Source organism: Aethalodelphis obliquidens, unplaced genomic scaffold, assembly GCF_003676395.1.
Source record: "Aethalodelphis obliquidens isolate GAN/ISIS:26980383/991018 unplaced genomic scaffold, ASM367639v1 scaffold2, whole genome shotgun sequence".
Classification (NCBI taxonomy): Eukaryota; Metazoa; Chordata; class Mammalia; order Artiodactyla; family Delphinidae; genus Aethalodelphis; species Aethalodelphis obliquidens.
The window spans coordinates 35,786,458-35,800,002 of NW_020837946.1; the positions used below are offsets into that span (position 1 = coordinate 35,786,458).

Below are 13,545 nucleotides of genomic sequence, written 5' to 3' on the forward strand. Positions count from 1 at the left end.
GAAGTCTAATCCAAAGGCAGCTGCTTTCCTGAGACCATTTTACTTGTGGGATTGTGAAGCCAGAGAACTCATGGAGAATTAAATCTCCCAATTGGAAGCCATAGTTCATTGTTTCCATCAGTTCATTTTCTAAAGAAAAAACTCTGAAGTAGCCAATGAATTGATCCAAAATTCCTCAAGGAATATTTCATTAGGCTGAGGAAAAGAAATTTCCGCATGAGCTAGGGAATACCACTGAACTCAGTTGAACCTTTGAGAGAAATTGTGACAGACCTTAGTATTTTTTAGATGAGTTCCTGCTGTGTTTGGTTTCCTGTCTTTTAGAAATCTACCTTCATTTGGGTTGCATGTTTTGTTTGCTTAGATTTTTGCTCTCACTGAAAGAAATAATATTTATTTCTGAGAGTCATTGATCTTAACTACCGACGCTTGCTGTAGTCTAAAGTCAATTACTTTTGGGAAGAAATATTAATGAGGGTTTCTACAGTTACACCTCTTTGAGTTGTGCCACAAATTGTTTTGTCAGACTGTGAGACTTATCCTCCTGTCCAATACCACCAATTCCAACTGCCACCAAAGAGGATCCTCTAAGGCCTGTCGGAATCTCCTTGTGTGTAGCAAGAAGAGGGCCATTGAGGCAGGAGTGCATGCACGTGTGCACATGTGTGTGAAGAATGGAAGATGAGGATGAAAGAAGTGTGGGGCATGGGGTCTTGATCAGAGAGCATAGGAGAGACGGTAAAGGACACAGTGAAATGCTCTGCCTGAGGTTTCCTGTCACCTTTCCCCTTACTCCACCCTCACATCCCCTGGGGAGAAGCCAGAAGCCAGTGGGGCCATTATATCACTTTTCATCCAAATATTGACATCTCAGTCAGTGCTCTCATGCTCTCATTGGTCACTTTCCAAAGTCATGGAGTGAATCGCCCAGATCGTTAGACTCATGAGTTCATAGAGCTATACACATACAGGAGCCTCTTATAATATCCACAGTGAACTCAGAGGGGAGGTAAAAAGGGGTACTTGGTTAATAAGTGGGAGAGCCCGCTGTCCAGGCTCTGGATTAGTGCTTGGGTGACTCATTCCCCGGAGATGAGTCCCAAGTCTTACCCTTCAGGACCAGCCTTCCCTCTCTTGTCCTTTCCTAGCTGGGGCCTCATCCAAACACCAGGGCACCTCCTTATAGATAATTAGACCAACGTGCTGAGTCACATGGAGCGGTGGTTTTTAGATTTTGAGTTTTAGTAGAAATTAAAATTAAACAGGGACACATTGTAGGTTCACCAACCTTTTATTTTAGAAAATAAATTTATTCAAAAAATTCAAGGTGGTGGAAGTAAGAGCAAATACTGAAATGGAATGTACTTTAAAAATATTATTTTGGCTGAATTAGAAAGACCATTAAAATTAGTTGTTATAAAATATATTTACAAATAAAAATTAGTAAAATTGTCTAAGTAAAAAAAATTCAATGGGCATTCACGTTTGTTATTCATATATTTCATACAATAAAATAACAAACAAATTAATGAAAAGGATAGCCTTAGGCAAAAGATCTTACAAATGTATAAATTCAGTCATATGAAAAACTCACCATCACCCTTGTTTTTCTCATTTTGATGTGAATTGATCCAAACATCTGTGTTGAACCAACACAGGGCCAATGACTAGCTTCAGGAAACTACTGACTTTGTGTGGACTTTTCATTCAGGGTCCATCTTAGTCAATCCAAGCAAGATAGAAACAGAACAGGAGTGAAAAAAATTGATTTATTGTAGACATTAGTAGCGTTTCTTTTTTATCATAGGATGATGACAAAGTTGAAAATTTAGAGAAGTTTGAGATAAAGATACTAATACTTGTTTTCCATTAAAATGAGGACCTCCCTTCATTTGGATGATGGCTCTTGTATATTCCTGTCTCCATTCTTTGTCCAGAAATTCTCATCTCTGTGAGGTCCCTGTGTTTAGGTAGCTAAAATGACATTCAACATCGTATTTTGTCTTTTAACTGACCATTCTAAGTAAAGTAAATCTTAGAAGCAGGCAGCCAATTGATTTATGAGTTTTATTACCTTTTATGTTAGTGTGTCAGAACTAAAGTGTGCTGACAATAATGGCTAAGAGTCAGTCTGTAATTTTCCTTTTCAGTTTTAAGCAGTCTGTGGCTATTAACATTAACTTCTGATATCACTAAGAGAATTCACTTATTTTATAAAAGATTATTCCTATCACTCAGCTCTTAGCTAAAGAGTTTACAAATAAGGTAATTTTCTCTACACTGACTTTGTCTTAGCCATTGACCTTGATCCCAGAACAACTGTGAAAGTCTCCAATACATCACTTATTATTTTTTTTTACGTCATGCCTGTCCAGATGACACTGCTTTGAATGCTGTATTTCTCTTCCGTGATATGAAAAATGAAGAGAACTTGAACTAACCAGCAAAACTCTTGAGACTGGAGAATAGAGTTAGCACAGCCTCTGTGATTTGGGAAGGACTGTATTCAAAAAGGTCCCAGACTACTTAAAAATGTCTGTAATTGTCCAGAAGTTAAGCTGTTGGACTCAGAGTTGGGATTCACTTGTGCCTTTGTATCAATTAAAATTTTAGGAAGATATAATTGCTTACATGTTTTAGGAATTTAAAAATTCATATGTTGGTAGTACTAGTTTGGTGACGTTACATTTTGTCTAATTAGGCAGAAAACACACCATTTTAAAATTTTTAACCTCTTTATTGGAGTATAATTGCTTTACAACGGTGTGTTAGTTTCTGTTTTATAACAAACTGAATCAGCTATACATGTACATATATGCCCATATCTCCTCTCTCTTGTGTCTCCCTTCCTCCCACCCTCCCTATCCCACCCCTCTAGGTGGTCCCAAAGCACTGAGCTAGTCTCCTTGTGCTATGTGGCTGCTTCCCACTAGGTATCTATTTTACATTTGGTAGTGTATATATGTCCATGCCACTCTCTCACTTCGTCCCAGCTTACCCTTCCCCCTCCCTGTGTCTTCAAGTCCATTCTCTACATCTGAGTCTTTATTCCTGTCCAGCCCCTAGGTTTTGCAGAACCATTTTTTTTCTTTTTCTTTTTTAGGTTCCATATACATGTGTTAGCATACAGTATTTATTTTTCTTTTTCTGACTTCACTCTGTATGACAGACTGTAGGTCCATCCACCTCACTACAAATAACTCAATTTCGTTTCTTTTTATGGCTGAGTAATATTCCGTTGTATATATGTGCCACATCTTCTTTATCCATTCATCTGTCGATGGACACTTAGGTTGCTTCCATGTCCTGGCTATTGTAAATAGAGCTGCAATGAACATTGTGGCACATGACTCTTTTTGAATTATGGTTTTCTCAGGGTATATGCCCAGTAGTGGGATGGCTGGGTCGTATGGTAGTTCTATTTTTAGTTTTTTAAGGAACCTCCGTATGTTCTCCATAGTGGCTGTATCAATTTACATTCCCACCAACAGTGCAAGAGGGTTCCCTTTTCTCCACACCCTCTCCAGCATTTATTGTTTGTAGATTTTTCAATGATGGCCATTCTGACCGGTGTAAGATGATACCTCATTGTAGTTTTGATTTGCACTTCTCTAATGATTAGTGATGTTGAGCATCCTTTCATGTGTTTATTGGCAATTTGTATATCTTCTTTGGAGAAATGTCTATTTAGGTCTTCTGCCCATTTTTGGATTGGGTTGTTTGTTTTTCTGATATTGAACTGCATGAGCTGCGTGTATATTTTGGAGATTAATCCTTTGTTAGTTGCTTCATTTGCAAATATTTTCTCCCCTTCTGAGGGTTGTCTTTTCGTCTTGTTTATGGTTTCCTTTGCTGTGCAAAAGCTTTGAAGTTTAATTAGGTCCCATTTGTTTATTTTTGTTTTTATTTCCATTTCTCTAGGAGGTGGGTCAAAAAGGATCTTGCTGTGATTTATGTCGTAGGGTGTTCTGCCTATGTTTTCCTCTAAGAGTTTGATGGTGTCTGGCCTTACATTTAGGTCCTTAATCCATTTTGAGTTTATGTTTGTGTATGGTGTTAGAGAGTGTTCTAACACCATACACAATTTCATTCTTTTACATGTAGCTGTCCAGTTTTCCCAGCACCACTTATTGAAGAGGCTGTCTTTTCTCCATTGTATATTCTTGCCTCCTTTATCAAAAATAAGGTGGCCATAGGTGCATGGGTTTATCTCTGGGCTTTCTGTCCTGTTCCATTGATCTATATTTCTGTTTTTGTGCCAGTACCATACTGTCTTGATTACTGTAGCTTTGTAGTATAGTCTGAAGTCAGGGAGCCTGATTCCTCTAGATCTATTTTTCTTTCTCAAGATTACTTTGGCTATTTGGAGCTTTTGTGTTTCCATACAAATTGTGAATTTTTTTGTTCTAGTTCTGTGAAAAATGTCATTGGTAGTTTGATAGGGATTGAATTGAATCTGTAGATTGCTTTGGGTAGTATAGTCATTTTCATAATGTTGATTCTTCCAATCCAAAAACATGGTATATCCCTCCATCTGTTTGTATCATCTTTAATTTCTTTCATCAGTGTCTTATAGTTTTCTGCATACAGGTCTTTTGTCTCCTTTGGTTTTTAAATTGTTAAATATGGGTGAAATCAGTGATTATTAAGAGGCTCTGATGATGCAGCATATTAAAATACACACAGAAGTCCACTCCACTTGTCACGGAAAGGTGCCATTTAAGTTTCTTTAAGCAGTTAGGGTACACTATTTCCCAATTTTTTTTTAATTATAAAGATATGAAATGGTGACCTTTGTGCATAATTACTCACCAGATATAGTCTGTTAAATTAGAGATCCACAGATGTACTGGATAAAAGAAAGAGCTTGGAATCACCCCCTCCCCATTCAGTGCTTTCTGTGATGTTGAGAAGTCCGTTAAGAGTCAGAGCCTCTTTCCTCACAGAAGGAAGGAAAATTTTCTTGCCCTTTGTTTGCAAATAGTTTACTAATTGGTAGTCTTATATTGCATGCAGATGTGTTTCTTTTTTTTTTAAGCCCATGAAAGGTTTGAAAAATTCAAGCCCACGTTTAGAAATTAGGATATTTCATTTAAAATCTGGATTTCACATAGCAATCCAGAAATTCAGAAGATCTGACCCACTGGGCCACATGGCTGGAGCTGACATACTCTATTCAGGACACATCCTTGCCATCCTGCTGCAGGATCCCCACTGCCCACATGCTATTTCCATGCACATATGTCCCATCCACTTTGTTCACTTAGGCTGCTCCTGTCCCGTCACTCTGTCCCATTGAGACCAGCTTGCCCCACGAGTCCTACATCCGAAGCTGCCACACTAAAGCCACACACACCTTTGCCGTGTGCTTCTGATTTCTTCCATGGTAACCATTGTGTGTCATTTATTTTTATAATTTTAACACCTAACAATCCTTGAAATGCATATTTGATGGAATTTCCCTTCAGGGATGAAGCTAGGTTACAGTTGGGCTTGGGTCCGCTAAGGGGTATAGTCGGCCCTAGGGACTTGGGGGTCCTGGAGGAATGAGATGTTTTTTCCTTGAGAATTCAGTTCTCTCCAGGTTTGATGTCATATGGAATTATCCCGTTTCTCCAGTTTTCTTTCTGATATTCTGAGTCTCTTTTGAACCCCCATTTAAGTTCCTACTGTCTAAAACATGATTTTCCAGGCTCTGAACACACCTTGCAAACTAGATTCACCTACACTATGGACCCTCAGTGGGGGCAGTATTGCCCCAGGGAGTAAACATTGATTCTTGGGGGCATAAAAATCTTGTTTACAGTTGTTTATTGCCCTCCAAAGGGACATAGTACATAAAGAGATATTCTGTATATCTGGTATTAAAATTTCATGATGCAGGGAAAATGATTAGGAAAAAATGCCTACAAAGGCTCCTTTGGGGAATAATAATGAAAAATAAATGTTGCAAAATGCTAATATACGTAATATTTCTGGTTCATGTATGGATAGCGCAAAGAAGACCAACATAGGTGAGATGAAATGGTATGACAAACTAAAACATTCCACGAAAAAGGTGAAATACATTCCATTGTTTACCTCAAACGGTCGGAGACAAAATGATTTCTTGTGGTTGTAGTGATTTTATCCCTAGTGGTTATTATGACCTGAGGCCCTATCGTGAGGGGCCTCAAACTTAGAATCAAAAACTAGTTAAGTCAGGGTATTCATTATTACCAACTCCATTTTACAATTGGAAAAACTGGAGCAGAGATGAAGAGCCTTGCCTGAAGCCAGGATCGCCAGCTGAATGAAAACACAGGCGTTTTTGGCATTCAGTCTTTCCTCTGATTTCACTCTCAGTGCAGTAGAGAAGAAAGGACATCGCTCATGCTATGACTAGGTCACTGAGTGGGGTTGATTGGGAAGCATTTGCCAAACTGTTCCTGTCTGTGCAGTTTGTGCTTTATTGCTTTATTATATTTCCACCACAGCGTTTCCATGGGTTATTTTGTAAGTCCAGGAATTCTGAGCTTGCTGCTGTGTGGTTTCCTGACAAGTACTTGTTTTAAAATTCCATGCCGTACACTGAGGAAGAATGTGAGAGACCTGGTGTGTGACAGCTGACACCAGCTTTATACTTCAGCTTGTCTGCATTGCCACCCACTCAGGGTATTCTCAGCATTTTCTAAGCTACCGAATCTCTGTGCTGATGTCAACCCGTGGTTCTCAACCAGCAGTGACTTTGCCCCCATGGGCTATTTGGCAGTGTCTGGAGACATTTTTGATTACTATAACTTGGGGATTCTACTGATATCTACTGGGTGGAGGCCAGGGATGCTGTCAAATGTCCCATAATGCACATGACAGCCTCCCCACCAAAGACTTATCTGTTCCACAGTGTCAATAGTGCTGGGGCTGAGAAACCCGTGTAGAAACCCCACCAAGGTTGTGGGGGGCAGCATCTACTTGCACATGTGAGAAACTGAAGCTTAGAGAAGTTTAGTAACCTGCTCAAAGTGGGACCTTAAATCCACATTAGTCTACATTCAGCGTCTGACTTTTTTCTCTGTGCTAGAAAGAACTGCTAAACATGCAGCAGCCAGCCTTCCCTGAATACTTGCTGTTATAGCTGTCTGGTATTAGGCAAAGCTGTTTACGTACATCATTTAATTTTTAATCATTCTACTGAAGAGATCTAGTTTTGTTAGCTTCTTTTTTACAGGATATTCAGTGCTGTGAAACCTGTAGCTCATTGGTGTGATGTCAAAGAACTGATGTGACTGAAATTTTCACTTTCTCTTCAGCTTTTTCGGCATTTTTGAGGTAGCTTTGGAATGTGACTCTCATTGCTAGTGTTTAAGGGTATTTGAAATCTATGATTAAGCCCTGAGAATTTGATCATGGCTTTCTGCTTCAGCTGTAGGTATATTTTGATTTGTGAATTTGCTTTCAAAAGGACAGTGTCTAAGAATATAAATAAGCTAATTAATTAATCAATTAAGGATGTTTGCAAATTCTTTAACCAGGTTACTAGAAATTCTCCCATTTTGGATTCATTTCAAGCTCCTATTCAAAGCCTGCTATCTGAATGTGGCTCTAGAGGTTTGAAACTCTACCCTAGTTGTGAGGAAATGTGCAGATAGACACCTGCCATTTTAGATGAAGTATTATAGCAGTTGGGAATACGTAGGTCCTCAGTCGGGAAAACTTTGGGAGTCCCTGACCATCAGTCAGGAGCCACGCTAGTCTTTTTCTTATTAACGTGATGCTATCCTTCATGCATTTATTCAACTTGGAGAGCGTTCCTCATTTCTTTGTTACCAGTTAGCCTTTCAGCACATCCAAACTTTTAAATTTGTCACCAGGAATATAGAAAGATTTGGAGGTTATTTACAACTAACTCTTTTTATTCTAGAACATGGACATTTCTATCTTGGGTTCAGCTTCTTCCAAAGTGTAGTGAACAGGTTTCTCTTGGCGGTGATGTGAAAAAGTTGAATAACCTCCTTAGAGTTGCTAGCTGATAGATTGGACATTAGCTATGGCTTTGTTTTCTCTAGAGATTTAAGCAAGTTGCTTGTCTAATTTTTAAATTTAAAGTTTCTTAAAGTAATTTTTTTTTCTTTTGCAAGACATAGAAATTCCAGCTTAATTATTGGAGACATATTCAAAGAAATTGAGGGTGAAAGAACTTCATGAAAATCCAGGTGTAGGACTGTGAATATGTGAATTCTCTGAACCTGGGACTTGTAATTCAGCAGCTGGAGTTCGTGGATTCACCCCCTCCTTTGCAATCCTGGATATAACATACCCCCTCCCCATATCAGCTTCTTCCTGCTATCAGTCTTTTTCTTTCTGCTCTCATCTGATTTACCATTTACTCTATAGTTGTCTACCATATGACTTCTGCTTACTATGCATAGTTTCTCTGAATTATAATTCTACCTTCTCAAAACCTTGACCTGCCCACGACCTCTGCTCTACCTCATGACTTTTTTGTATGCCTTTATGAAATCCAGCTTCTGTTACCCGCTCTTATTTATTACTTTAAATACTTATAAGAGAGAAATTGGCTGGTCCACCTTATCCCCATGAAGGCAAACTTTCTTGACACTTAATTTCCAACCAGTAATGTGATGCTTAATTTGGAAGTCACTGCATTTTAGAGGAAGGGCTTTGTTGGGCACAAGGTTAGAATGACCTCAAGGAGCATGGGAAGTGGAAAGCTAGCTGGCTGCAGACCACCTACAGGTAACCTGTGAATGCCATGTCCTTGGGCTGGGAAGTTAAGGCCCTTTAGGAGCCCTGCATTTGTCAGGATAGATGGTAGCAGGTATGATTCACAAGTCTAATATAAAATTCTCATGGGGCTTCCCTGGTGGCACAGTGGTTGAGAGTCCGCCTGCCGATGCAGGGGACACGGGTTCGTGCCCCGGTCCGGGAAGATCCCACATGCTGCGGAGCAGCTGGGCCCGTGAGCCATGTCCACTGAACCTGCGCGTCCGGAGCCTGTGCTCCGCAACGGGAGAGGCAAAAAAAATGAGAGGCCCACGCAAAGAAAAAAAAAAAAAAAAAAAAAAAAAAAAATTCTCGTATCAAGGGAGATTTATATGACTTTTTAAATGTAAAGTGCTCTGGACATGTAAGCAGTAAGGAACTAATGCCTAAGAGTGATTTTAAGTTTGTGTGTATCCAAAGTATTATGCCTTTATATTTCATTGCAGTTTTTCTAACATTTATCATGTACATCCATGCTTTCAGGCACTGTGCTATAGATCCTGATAGGAATTAAACTTAAAATTTTATCATACTCTGTTCTGGGTCTGCCTATTTACTGTTTTAAAGCAGGTTCAACGTTTTACCAGGCTTATCATTTTAATAATTGGAGTTAGCTTTCTATTTCTCATTCTTCATGGGGTTGTTCCAGTGTTTTTGCCAAGCAGAGCTTGCCCTATTAGTGACTAAATCTTCACAACACACCACCTTCCAAATTAAACATCCAGGGTTAGCTACTGGTTGGAAGTGAAATGTCAAGCAGCTGGGTTCCACTTCTCCCAGTCTTTTCCTGTCCTGTGGCAGCATAGAGAACCTTGGTCTCCTGAGTAGCTTGCTCTTCCATAATTGCTGTGTTCTTTAAATAATAGTCTAATTTCATTTTTGAGAGACAGCGCACTCCCTTCAGCTCATGCTGTGGGTTACTGATATACTCCTTGTTTCTCAGATCCTGAAACTGAGTAGAAGGAACTTTGCCCAATGCCACTCTATAGGTGAAGGGAAGAAGCAGGATTAGCTGTGTCACTTACATCAGGACAAATACTCCTCACTGATACGAGTTTCTGCACTGCTCAGTGCTCAGAAACCACTAAGATCACTAATATAAATTACATTTATTTATGTCTGTTTTTAAAGGTTTTGGGACAGCAAGGTACTCGTCATATATATTGTCATATTCTTTTCCTTCTGGTAAAATTAAAGTAAGAATATTATGAAACCTTGAGCACCTTGGCCTTTTCTTGATGTTCTGATAGAAAATGAGACTAAACATAATACTTTTGAACATAAAGCTTAGTTGTCTTTTGAAACATATATATTGCGATGGAATAGTTAGAGAATGTTCTTGCTATTGTTCTGTTGGCCAACTCAGTGTAGCTATTTTCTCCCTCCCTCCCTACTTCCTTCCTTCCTTTCACTCTCCTTTCTTTCCATAATCCGAAACGTCTGAAACACTCTTTTTTTTAAGCTGAGAGAGCTTAGGGCAATGACTAATAAATTTTGTGATGGGGCAAACTGATTAAATGCGAGCAATGTGGAGCAAATTGAGAAAGAGAGGCAAAGTAGACCAAGTCAGTGCGTTCACATGCATCCTGCCTTCTTCTCCACCCACAAAAAAAACCAACAATAAACTTAAGGCACTGTGGACATTGATGTGTCATTGTTCTAATGAAGGGCCTTGCCGTATTTCATCTGTGAGAAGGAAAATACCTCCTTTATACTTTTATAGATATCTAGCAAAGTCTGACTTTTGGCAAGGCTGATTAAAATTGACTGATAAAACTGTTTTCAGACCCAAGCTGCAGACACAATTGAGAGGTTGCCATTTTTATTCATCGGTTCAGCAAATATTGGTTGGGTTCCTTCAGTGTGCCAGGTGGCGTTCTAGGCACCACGTATATAACAGTACATAAAACAGAATTTCACATTTCACACATCTATTGAGCAGCTCTCCCCTTTACTCACGTAGATTGCATTTTTAAACAGACTTCATTTTCCCTCTGGCTGCCTTGCCTTAACCTAGAATTCGGACTACGATTTAGTGGAATCCATAGATTGTATTCCTTTCTCCGATCCCGACCTTGGGTGCCATCTCTGTGCCTCAGTTTTTCCAGCTGTTTCCCGAATGTACTGGGTAATATCTTTAAAACACATAGAGCCTCTCAGAGATGACATTACCTTAAAAAAAATGTTTGAAGATACCAAAGCCAACAGATCTTCTGAGTCTATTCTCTAGAGTCCAAAGAACTTCATCCATGTGGAGAAGCCCTTCTCTGCAGATGTACATTTCTGTTGCTTCTGCAAAGACAACGAATACCTTTCATATCAACAATTAACTATGAATGAGAAGCATTCCAGTAGAAATTTTAAGGAGGTAGTGAGAAGCAGCTCCCGTAGTCCTTGAACAACACATTTTCTGCCACAACGAGCTCATTATTAAGAGGGACTAGTTCACACACCTGACCCTCCAAAGGCCCCAGCTTTATCAACACCAATGAGCCAGGTGGTTGGTTCAAAACAGTGAATTAGCCCATACCCCAGTGCCAAATAATAAGGTTGCCACTTGGAGAAATCATCCTGGGTGAAGAGAGAGAACATGACCAGGACAAAATAAGAAGTGTCTGTCTGTGTGGTCGGGGTGAAATTAGGGGTGGAGTAGACATGCTTATTATCCATCTGTTTTTCATCAAAACTGTCTTTAAAAATGCTACTTGGGTCACTAATCTACATATGCAGTTCTTTGTAAAACTATGTTAATCACTTCTGTAACACATTAGAATCCACAAAGTTGTGAAGATGCAGTAATGATGTTTTAGTCTCTTTGGTCCAGTATTAAATAAGCATTTACTATCAGCAGCTCTGTACAGGCTCTGACAGACTTAAGGAGAATGAAATTTTCTCTGGTCTTGAGTCGCTTGGAGGCTACCAGGGAAATGAATACAGACTTTTGCAGAACAGGCTATGTATTCGTAGGCTGAGCAGAGATACAGAATTTGCTAAGATCTTAAGACAGTCTTTAATGGGTCCCACATACTGAAAATAATAATGGGTGGTTTTCGTGTTACTTCAATTCCTGGCATCACGACCTGGAATTCTACCTCTTTCCCTCCTAGATAAGCAAGTAAACAGAAGAGGAAGTATGTATGAATAGTGTCATTGTAGAAGAATAGAAATCAGTTCTAATTTACCAAAAACAAAACAAAGGTAAAAAAGTAAAACATTTGCAAATTTTACTATTGATGGTAATGAATTATTTAAAGTGTAGTTCATGACAAATGTGTCATGTACCCCATGATTGAACGACACAGGGTTAAGAACCTGATGATAAGTATAACCATTTGATTTTAATTTTGAAAAATCATGATGCCTTGCTCACATAATGGTAGAAACAAACATAAATGCTTCTTTTGAAGTCAGCACCTTCTGATTATGATTTTTAAAAGCACATATAAAGTAGATGACTGGGATTTGCTTAAATCTGAGTGTAGTTGAAAAGTTCTTAAATACAAAAAATTTTTCTGTATATGTTCATTAACCCCTAAGCCTTTCTATTCAGTGTTTCAGGAACTAGAGCATCTTGTAAAGAAAGAAACTACTTTCTATTTCCAATGAACCTTTGACCAAACGGGAAAAAAGATGATAAGGTAAAGAAAAGGGCCTGTAAGTGACATTGACTCCAGTCACAGGGTTGTGACCTTGGACAAGGGGTTTTGTCCCTTAGAATTTCCTTTTACTGTTTTGTAAACAGTTATAACCTGGATTAGGTGATCTCAGAGACTATTCCTATCTGAAACACTCATTCTGTGAGTTGGTTCATCTATTTCTGATCCCCATTTGAGTATTTTCATGCAAATGTAAAAAACAAAAAATAACACAAAAACACATGGCCCCTGGGAGGTTTAAATGCATTTTGGAAAAACAAATTAGCATCAACATAACAAATTATGAACACCTTATAGGGGCTCAGAGAGATCCAGTTGATTTTCTTATGATTGATAGTTACGACAATTACAAGAGAAAGCCAGCCCCTGAGTTTTAAACTATCGTAGCCAAACCTACCTACTGTGGCTTTTCAGCTGTTTCTGTTTAGTGTGGAAATCTAATGTAGCTGAAAACTACTGCTGATTTTTATTAAGTTGAAGTCTAGAACTTCCCCTTGTAATGATAGACAAGCATACTTTCAATTAAAGGAAAACTGCCAAAGTCCTGAAATTCATTTATTTTATTATTACTCGGTTTAACCCTAGAAATGGGAGATCAAGCAAACTAGATAGATTTGACAGTTCCGAGGTCACAAGTTCAATTTCTTCACAAGTTGTTTCTAGATCTAATTCACTGCAAATCATATAGCCCTTCACCTTTTGATATGGAATCTTTTAGGGAATTGTATATCACATCAAGTTCATCCTAATCCCTTTGGGGCTGGGAAAATGACAAGCAAGTTGGGCCAGGTGAAGGAATTCCAGTGACCAAGTCTGGAAAGCACAGGAGGGACGGGTATCACTTTCGGTAGCAGATCAGGGTGTGCTGGAGTAAGCTTACACCAGTTAGCAGGAACTGATGGTTAAGTTTTCAGGAATTTTGGAAGCTGGTTTTTACACCATTAGTAGAATGGAACTGGCCGTGGTTGAATTATTCACACTGTAAGAACTGGCAAATGATTCAATTGGAGCTTTTTTTCTGTAGAGAGTCTGTTGTTAAACATTTACCAGCACAGCACTGAATAGACTCCAATTAGCTTTTTTTTTTAAAAAGCTCTGTGGATATCCATGTATTTATTTTTCATAA

The 13,545-nt window shown here is 38.9% G+C and overlaps 1 protein-coding gene across 3 annotated transcripts in view; it reads left to right on the forward strand.

Moving 5' to 3' along the window:
• The window catches only part of SATB2 (SATB homeobox 2), a 192,176-nt gene that overhangs the window by 156,496 nt on the left and 22,135 nt on the right, over nt 1–13,545 (forward strand). The window lies entirely within an intron of this gene.